Consider the following 12,572-nt stretch of genomic DNA (forward strand, 5'->3'; position numbering starts at 1 on the left):
CACCCAGTAACACAGACACACACTTACACCAAGTAACAAAGACATACACTGATACCCAGTAACACAGGAACACACTAACACCAAGTAACAAAGACATACACTGACACCAAGTCACAAAGAACCACACTGACACCCAGTAACAAAGACATACACTGACACCAAGTCACAAAGACATACAATGATACCCAGTAACACAGACACACATTTCCACCGAGTAAGACAGACATACACTGACACCAAGCAACAAAGACATGCACTGATACCCAAAAACACAGAGACACACTTACACCAAGTAACAAAGACAGACACTGATACTCAGTAACACAGACACACACTTACACCAAGTATTTTGACATACACTGACACCAAGTAACAAAGACATATACTGATACTCAATAACACAGACACACACTTACACCAAGTAACAAAGATATACACTGACACCAAGTCACAAAGAACCACACTGACACCCAGTAACAAAGACATACACTGACACCAAGTCACAAAGACACACACTGACACCCAGTAACAAAGACATACACTGACTTCAATTCACAAAGATATACACTGATACCCAGTAACACAGTCACACACTTACACCAAGTAACACAGACATACACTGACACCAAGTAACAAAGACATACACTGATACCCAGTAACACAGACACACTCTTACACCAAGTAACAAAGAGAGACACTGATACCCAGTAACACACACACACTTTTACACCAATTAACAAATTCATACACTCACACCCAGTAACACAGACACACACGGACACCAAGTAACACAGACACACACTTACACCAAGTAACACAGATACACACTGACACCCAGTAACACAGACACGCTATTACACCAAGTAACATAGACATACACTGACACCAAGTAACACCGACATACACTGATACCCAGTATCAGCTGGCGGGCAGCCATAAAGACAGGGCTAAATTGTGGCGAGTCGAAGAGACTTAGTAGTTGGCTGGAAAAAAGACAGAGCCGCAAGGGGAGAGCCAACTGTGCAACAGCCCCAACAAACAAATTTCTCTGCAGCACCTGTGGAAGAGCCTGTCACTCCAGAATTGGCCTTTATAGCCACTCCAGGCGCTGCTTCACAAACCACTGACCACCTCCAGGCGCGTATCCATTGTCTCTCGTATTAAGAAGGCCCAAAAGAACACTGATACCCAGTAACACAGGAACACACTTACACCAAGTAACACAGACATACACTGACACCAAGTAACAAAGACATACACTGACACCAAGTAACAAAGACATACACTTACACCAAGTAACAAAGACATACACTGACACCAAGGAACACAGACATACACTGACACCAAGTAACAAAGACAGTCAATTACACCAAGTAACAAAGACACACACTTACACCAAGTATTTTGACATACACTGACACCAAGTAACAAAGACATGCACTGATACCCAATAACACAGACACACACTTACACCAAGTAACAAAGACATACACTGACACCAAGTCACAAAGAACCACACTGACACCCAGTAACAAAGACATACACTGACACCAAGTCACAAAGACATGCACTGATACCCAAGAACACAGAGACACACTTACACCAAGTAACAAAGACAGACACTGATACCCAGTAACACAGACACACACTTCCACCAAGTAAGACAGACATACACTGACACCAAGCAACAAAGACATGCACTGATACCCAAGAACACAGAGACACACTTACACCAAGTAACAAAGACAGACACTGATACTCAGTAACACAGACACACACTTACACCAAGTAACAAGGAATACACTGACACCCAGTAACAAAGACATACACTGACACCCAGTAACACAGACACACACGGACACCAAGTAACAAAGACACACACTTACACCAAGTAACACAGACACACACTGACATCCAGTAACACAGACATACACTTACACCAAATAACAAAGACATACACTGACACCAAGTAACAAAGACATACACTGATACCCAGGAGCACAAACACTCACTCACACCAAGTAACAAAGACATACACTGATACCCAGTAACACAGACACACACTTACACCAAGTAACACAGACATACACTGACACCAAGTAACAAAGACATACACTGATAACCAGTAACACAGGCACACACTGGGGGTGGGAGAGCGGGGTCACATTGGCGCAGTGCTTAGGACCGCAGCCTCACAGATCCAGGAACCCGGGTTCGATTCCAGGTACTGCCTGTGCGGAGTTTGCAAGTTCTCCCTGTGTCTGCATGGGTTTCCTCCGGGTGCTCCGGTTTCCTCCCACATGCCAAAGACTTACAGGTTGATAGGTTAATTGGCCATCATAAATTGCACCTAGTATAGGTAGGTGGCAGGGAAATATATAGGGACAGGTGGGGATGTGACAGAAATACGGGATTAGTGTAGGATTAGCATAAATGGGTGGTTGATGGTCGGCACAGACTCGGTGGGCCTGTTTAAGTGCTGTATCTCTAAACTAAACTAAATACCGACACCTAGTGTCACAGACACACACTGACAGCCAGTAACACAAACAAACACACACTGACACCCAGTAACACAGAGAACCACTGATACACAGTAACAAAGACATACACTTACACCAAGTAACACAGACACACACTGACACCAAGTCACAAAGACATACACGGATACCAAGTCACAAAAACATACACTTCCACAAAGTAACACAGACACACACTGACAACAAGTAACAAAGACATATACTGACACCAAGTAACACAGACACACACTGACACCCAGTAACAAAGACATACACTGACACCAAGTCAAAAAGACATGCACTGATACCAAGTCACAAAGACATACACTGACACCCAGTAACACAGACACACACTGACAACAAGTAACAAAGACATACACTGACACCAAGTAACAAAGACATACACTTACACCAAGTAACAAAGACACACACTTACACCAAGTAACACAGACATACACTGACACCAAGTAACAAAGACAGACAATTAAACCAAGTAACAAAGACATACACTTACACCAAGTATTTTGACATACACTGACACCAAGTAACAAAGACATACACTGATACCCAGTAACACAGACACACACTTACACCAAGTAACAAAGACATACACTGACTCCAAGTCACAAAGACACACACTGTCACCCAGTAACAAAGACATACACTGACACCAAGTCACAAAGACATACACTGATACCCAGTAACACAGACACACACTTACACCAAGTAACAAAGACAGACACTGATACCCAGTAACACAGACACACACTTACACCAGGTAACAAAGACATACACTGATACCCAGTAACACAGACACACTCTTACACCAAGTAACAAAGACAGACACTGATACCCAGTAACACACACACACTTTTACACAAATTAACAAAGTCATACACTGACACCCAGTAACACAGACACACACGGACACCAAGTAACAAAGACACACACTTACAACAAGTACAACAGATACACACTGACACCCAGTTACACAGACACACACTTACACCAAGTAACAAAGACATACACTGATACCCAGTAACACAGGAACACACTAACACCAAGTAACACAGACATACACTGACACCAAGTAACAAAGACATACACTGACACCAAGTAACAAAGACATACACTTACACCAAGTAACAAAGACACACACTTACACCAAGTAACACAGACATACACTGACACCAAGTAACAAAGACAGTCAATTACACCAAGTAACAAAGACACACACTTACACCAAGTATTTTGACATACACTGACACCAAGTAACAAAGACATATACTGATACCCAATAACACAGACACACACTTACACCGAGTAACAAAGACATACACTGACACCAAGTCACAAAGAACCACACTGATACCCAGTAACACAGACACACTCTTACACCAAGTAACAAAGACAGACACTGATACCCAGTAACACACACACACTTTTACACCAATTAACAAAGTCATACACTGACACCCAGTAACACAGACACACACGGACACCAAGTAACAAAGACACACACTTACAACAAGTACAACAGATACACACTGACACCCAGTAACACAGACACACACTTACACCAAGTAACAAAGACATACACTGATACCCAGTAACACAGGAACACACTAACACCAAGTAACAAAGACATACACTGACACCAAGTCACAAAGAACCACACTGACACCCAGTAACAAAGACATACACTGACACCAAGTCACAAAGACATACAATGATACCCAGTAACACAGACACACATTTCCACCGAGTAAGACAGACATACACTGACACCAAGCAACAAAGACATGCACTGATACCCAAAAACACAGAGACACACTTACACCAAGTAACAAAGACAGACACTGATACTCAGTAACACAGACACACACTTACACCAAGTATTTTGACATACACTGACACCAAGTAACAAAGACATATACTGATACTCAATAACACAGACACACACTTACACCAAGTAACAAAGATATACACTGACACCAAGTCACAAAGAACCACACTGACACCCAGTAACAAAGACATACACTGACACCAAGTCACAAAGACACACACTGACACCCAGTAACAAAGACATACACTGACTTCAATTCACAAAGATATACACTGATACCCAGTAACACAGTCACACACTTACACCAAGTAACACAGACATACACTGACACCAAGTAACAAAGACATACACTGATACCCAGTAACACAGACACACTCTTACACCAAGTAACAAAGAGAGACACTGATACCCAGTAACACACACACACTTTTACACCAATTAACAAATTCATACACTCACACCCAGTAACACAGACACACACGGACACCAAGTAACACAGACACACACTTACACCAAGTAACACAGATACACACTGACACCCAGTAACACAGACACGCTATTACACCAAGTAACATAGACATACACTGACACCAAGTAACACCGACATACACTGATACCCAGTATCAGCTGGCGGGCAGCCATAAAGACAGGGCTAAATTGTGGCGAGTCGAAGAGACTTAGTAGTTGGCTGGAAAAAAGACAGAGCCGCAAGGGGAGAGCCAACTGTGCAACAGCCCCAACAAACAAATTTCTCTGCAGCACCTGTGGAAGAGCCTGTCACTCCAGAATTGGCCTTTATAGCCACTCCAGGCGCTGCTTCACAAACCACTGACCACCTCCAGGCGCGTATCCATTGTCTCTCGTATTAAGAAGGCCCAAAAGAACACTGATACCCAGTAACACAGGAACACACTTACACCAAGTAACACAGACATACACTGACACCAAGTAACAAAGACATACACTGACACCAAGTAACAAAGACATACACTTACACCAAGTAACAAAGACATACACTGACACCAAGGAACACAGACATACACTGACACCAAGTAACAAAGACAGTCAATTACACCAAGTAACAAAGACACACACTTACACCAAGTATTTTGACATACACTGACACCAAGTAACAAAGACATGCACTGATACCCAATAACACAGACACACACTTACACCAAGTAACAAAGACATACACTGACACCAAGTCACAAAGAACCACACTGACACCCAGTAACAAAGACATACACTGACACCAAGTCACAAAGACATGCACTGATACCCAAGAACACAGAGACACACTTACACCAAGTAACAAAGACAGACACTGATACCCAGTAACACAGACACACACTTCCACCAAGTAAGACAGACATACACTGACACCAAGCAACAAAGACATGCACTGATACCCAAGAACACAGAGACACACTTACACCAAGTAACAAAGACAGACACTGATACTCAGTAACACAGACACACACTTACACCAAGTAACAAGGAATACACTGACACCCAGTAACAAAGACATACACTGACACCCAGTAACACAGACACACACGGACACCAAGTAACAAAGACACACACTTACACCAAGTAACACAGACACACACTGACATCCAGTAACACAGACATACACTTACACCAAATAACAAAGACATACACTGACACCAAGTAACAAAGACATACACTGATACCCAGGAGCACAAACACTCACTCACACCAAGTAACAAAGACATACACTGATACCCAGTAACACAGACACACACTTACACCAAGTAACACAGACATACACTGACACCAAGTAACAAAGACATACACTGATAACCAGTAACACAGGCACACACTGGGGGTGGGAGAGCGGGGTCACATTGGCGCAGTGCTTAGGACCGCAGCCTCACAGATCCAGGAACCCGGGTTCGATTCCAGGTACTGCCTGTGCGGAGTTTGCAAGTTCTCCCTGTGTCTGCATGGGTTTCCTCCGGGTGCTCCGGTTTCCTCCCACATGCCAAAGACTTACAGGTTGATAGGTTAATTGGCCATCATAAATTGCACCTAGTATAGGTAGGTGGCAGGGAAATATATAGGGACAGGTGGGGATGTGACAGAAATACGGGATTAGTGTAGGATTAGCATAAATGGGTGGTTGATGGTCGGCACAGACTCGGTGGGCCTGTTTAAGTGCTGTATCTCTAAACTAAACTAAATACCGACACCTAGTGTCACAGACACACACTGACAGCCAGTAACACAAACAAACACACACTGACACCCAGTAACACAGAGAACCACTGATACACAGTAACAAAGACATACACTTACACCAAGTAACACAGACACACACTGACACCAAGTCACAAAGACATACACGGATACCAAGTCACAAAAACATACACTTCCACAAAGTAACACAGACACACACTGACAACAAGTAACAAAGACATATACTGACACCAAGTAACACAGACACACACTGACACCCAGTAACAAAGACATACACTGACACCAAGTCAAAAAGACATGCACTGATACCAAGTCACAAAGACATACACTGACACCCAGTAACACAGACACACACTGACAACAAGTAACAAAGACATACACTGACACCAAGTAACAAAGACATACACTTACACCAAGTAACAAAGACACACACTTACACCAAGTAACACAGACATACACTGACACCAAGTAACAAAGACAGACAATTAAACCAAGTAACAAAGACATACACTTACACCAAGTATTTTGACATACACTGACACCAAGTAACAAAGACATACACTGATACCCAGTAACACAGACACACACTTACACCAAGTAACAAAGACATACACTGACTCCAAGTCACAAAGACACACACTGTCACCCAGTAACAAAGACATACACTGACACCAAGTCACAAAGACATACACTGATACCCAGTAACACAGACACACACTTACACCAAGTAACAAAGACAGACACTGATACCCAGTAACACAGACACACACTTACACCAGGTAACAAAGACATACACTGACACCCAGTAACAAAGACATACACTGACACCCAGTAACACAGACACACACGGACACCAAGTAACACAGACATACACTGACACCAATTAACAAAGACAGACAATTACACCAAGTAACAAAGACATACACTTACACCAAGTATTTTGACATACACTGACACCAAGTAACAAAGGCATACACTGATGCCCAGTAACACAGACACACACTTACACCAAGTCACAAAGACACACACTGACACCCAGTAACAAAGGCATGCACTGACACCAAGTCACAAAGACATACACTGATACCCAGTAACACAGACACACACTTACACCAAGTAACAAAGACAGACACTGATACCCAGTAGCAAAGACACACACTGACACCAAGTAACAAAGACACACACCTACACCAAGTAACACAGACACACATTGACACCCAGTAACACAAACAAACACACTGACACCAAGTAACACAGAAATACACTGACACCAAGTAACAAAGACATACACTGATACCCAGTAACACAGGCACACTCTTACACCAAGTAACACAGACATACACTGACACCAAGTATCAAAGACATACACTGACACCAAGTAACAAAGACATACGCTTACACCAAGTAACAAAGACACACACTTACACCAAGTAACACAGACATACACTGACACCAAGTAACAAAGACAGACAATTACACCAAGTAACAAAGAAATACACTTACACCAAGTATTTTGACATACACTGACACCAAGTAACAAAGACATGCACTGATACCCAGTAACACAGTCACACACTTGCACCAAGTATCAAAGACATACACTGACACCAAGTCACAAAGACACACACTGACACCCCGTAACAAAGTCATACACTGACACCAAGTCACAAAGACATACACTAATACACAGTAACACAGACACACACTTACACCAAGTAACACAGACATACACTGACACCAAGTAACAAAGACATACACTGATACCCAGTAACACAGACACACAATTACACCAAGTAACAAAGACAGACACTGATACCCAGTAACACAGACACACACTTACACCAAGTAACAAAGACATACACTGATACCCAGTAACACAGACACACACTTACAGCATGTAACACAGACATACACTGACACCAAGTAACAAAGACAAAAACTGATACCCAGGGACCCGGGTTCGATTCTGGGTACTGCCTGTGCGGAGTTTGTAAGTTCTCCCTGTGTCTGCGTGGGTTTCCTCCGGGTGCTCCGGTTTCCTCCCACATGCCAAAGACTTACAGGTTGATAGGTTAATTGGCCATCATAAATTGCACCTAGTATAGGTAGGTGGCAGGGAAATATATAGGGACAGGTGGGGATGTGACAGAAATACGGGATTAGTGTAGGATTAGCATAAATGGGTGGTTGATGGTCGGCACAGACTCGGTGGGCCTGTTTAAGTGCTGTATCTCTAAACTAAACTAAATACCGACACCTAGTGTCACAGACACACACTGACAGCCAGTAACACAAACAAACACACACTGATACCCAGTAACACAGAGAACCACTGATACACAGTAACAAAGACATACACTTACACCAAGTAACACAGACACACACTGACACCAAGTCACAAAGACATACACGGATACCAAGTCACAAAAACATACACTTCCACAAAGTAACACAGACACACACTGACAACAAGTAACAAAGACATATACTGACACCAAGTAACACAGACACACACTGACACCCAGTAACAAAGACATACACTGACACCAAGTCAAAAAGACATGCACTGATACCAAGTCACAAAGACATACACTGACACCCAGTAACACAGACACACACTGACAACAAGTAACAAAGACATACACTGACACCAAGTAACAAAGACATACACTTACACCAAGTAACAAAGACACACACTTACACCAAGTAACACAGACATACACTGACACCAAGTAACAAAGACAGACAATTAAACCAAGTAACAAAGACATACACTTACACCAAGTATTTTGACATACACTGACACCAAGTAACAAAGACATACACTGATACCCAGTAACACAGACACACACTTACACCAAGTAACAAAGACATACACTGACTCCAAGTCACAAAGACACACACTGTCACCCAGTAACAAAGACATACACTGACACCAAGTCACAAAGACATACACTGATACCCAGTAACACAGACACACACTTACACCAAGTAACAAAGACAGACACTGATACCCAGTAACACAGACACACACTTACACCAGGTAACAAAGACATACACTGACACCCAGTAACAAAGACATACACTGACACCCAGTAACACAGACACACACGGACACCAAGTAACACAGACATACACTGACACCAATTAACAAAGACAGACAATTACACCAAGTAACAAAGACATACACTTACACCAAGTATTTTGACATACACTGACACCAAGTAACAAAGGCATACACTGATGCCCAGTAACACAGACACACACTTACACCAAGTCACAAAGACACACACTGACACCCAGTAACAAAGGCATGCACTGACACCAAGTCACAAAGACATACACTGATACCCAGTAACACAGACACACACTTACACCAAGTAACAAAGACAGACACTGATACCCAGTAGCAAAGACACACACTGACACCAAGTAACAAAGACACACACCTACACCAAGTAACACAGACACACATTGACACCCAGTAACACAAACAAACACACTGACACCAAGTAACACAGAAATACACTGACACCAAGTAACAAAGACATACACTGATACCCAGTAACACAGGCACACTCTTACACCAAGTAACACAGACATACACTGACACCAAGTATCAAAGACATACACTGACACCAAGTAACAAAGACATACGCTTACACCAAGTAACAAAGACACACACTTACACCAAGTAACACAGACATACACTGACACCAAGTAACAAAGACAGACAATTACACCAAGTAACAAAGAAATACACTTAGACCAAGTATTTTGACATACACTGACACCAAGTAACAAAGACATGCACTGATACCCAGTAACACAGTCACACACTTGCACCAAGTATCAAAGACATACACTGACACCAAGTCACAAAGACACACACTGACACCCCGTAACAAAGTCATACACTGACACCAAGTCACAAAGACATACACTAATACACAGTAACACAGACACACACTTACACCAAGTAACACAGACATACACTGACACCAAGTAACAAAGACATACACTGATACCCAGTAACACAGACACACAATTACACCAAGTAACAAAGACAGACACTGATACCCAGTAACACAGACACACACTTACACCAAGTAACAAAGACATACACTGATACCCAGTAACACAGACACACACTTACAGCATGTAACACAGACATACACTGACACCAAGTAACAAAGACAAAAACTGATACCCAGGGACCCGGGTTCGATTCTGGGTACTGCCTGTGCGGAGTTTGTAAGTTCTCCCTGTGTCTGCGTGGGTTTCCTCCGGGCGCTCCGGTTTCCTCCCACAAGCCAAATTTTTGCGGTTGATAGGTTAATTGGCCATCATAAATAGCCCCTAGTATAGGTAGGTTCTAGCGAAATGTATAGCGACAGGTGGGGATGTGATAGGAATACGGGATTAGTGGAGGATTAGTATTAATGAGTGGCTGATGGTCGCACAGACTCGGTGGGCCGAAGGGCCTGATTAAGTGCTGTATCGCTAAACTAAACTAAATACTGACACCTAGTGTCACTGACACCCAGTAACACAAAGACACACACACTGACACCCAGTAACACAGAGAAACACTAATACACAGTAACAAAGACATACACTGACACCAAGTAACACAGACACACACTGACACCCAGTAACAAAGACATACACTGATACCAAGTCACAAAGACATACACTGATACCCAGTAACAAAGCGACACACTGACACCAAGTAACAAAGACACACACTTGCACCAAGTAACACAGACATGCACTGATACCCAGTAACACAGACACACAATTACACCAAGTAACAAAGACATACACTGACACCAAGTCACAAAGACACACACTGACACCCAATAACAAAGACATACACTGACACCAAGTCTCAAAGACATACACTGATACCCAGTAACACAGACACACACTTACACCAAGTAACACAGACATACACTTACACCAAGTAACAAAGACATACACTGATATCCAGTAACACAGACACACACTTACAGCAAGTAACAAAGACAGACACTGATACCCAGTAACAGAGACACACACTTACACCAAGTAACAAAGACATACACTGACACCCAGTAACAAAGACATACACTGACACCCAGTAACACAGACACACACTGACACCCAGTAACAAAGACACACACTTACACCAAATAACACAGACATACACTGACACCAAGTAACAAAGACTGACACTGATACCCAGTAACACAAACAAACAATGGGGGGGAGGGGGGGGAGCGCGTGGGCGCACATCGGCGCTGTGGTTAGCACCGCAGCCTCACAGCTCCAGGGACCCGGGTTCGATTCTGGGTGCTGCCTGTGCGGAGTTTGCAAGTTCTCCCTGTGTCTGCGTGGGTTTCCTCCGGGTGCTCCGGTTTCCTCCCACATGCCAAAGACTTGCAGTTTGATAGGTTAATTGGCCATCATAAATTGCCCCTAGTATAGGGAGGTGGTAGGGAAATATATAGGGACAGGAATGGATGTGATAGGAATACGGGAATAAAAGCAAAATACTGCGGATGCTGGAAATCTGAAACAAAAACAAGAAATGTCGGATTTACTCAGCAGGTCTGGCAGCATCTGTGGAAAGAGAAGCAGAGTTAACGTTTCCGGTCAGTGACCCTTCTTCGGAACTGACAAATATTAGAAAACTCACAGATTATAAACAAGTGAGTTGGGGGTTGGCAAGAGATAACAAAGGAGAAGGTGCAGATTGGACAAGGCCACATAGCTGACCAAAAGGTCACGGAGCAATGGCAAACAATATGTTAATGGTGTGTTGAAAGACAAAGCATGAGTACATATTAGGTGTGAATATACTGAATATTGAACATCAGCAAGTGCAAACCTGAAGAAGAACAACCTGAAAAAAACAGTGGGTAAGCAAACTGAACAAACTAAGATGAAATGAAATAAATGCAAAAAAAGATTGTAAAAAATGTAAAAAGGACTGCAAAAAA

Source organism: Heterodontus francisci, unplaced genomic scaffold (assembly GCF_036365525.1).
Source record: "Heterodontus francisci isolate sHetFra1 unplaced genomic scaffold, sHetFra1.hap1 HAP1_SCAFFOLD_52, whole genome shotgun sequence".
NCBI lineage: Eukaryota > Metazoa > Chordata > Chondrichthyes > Heterodontiformes > Heterodontidae > Heterodontus > Heterodontus francisci.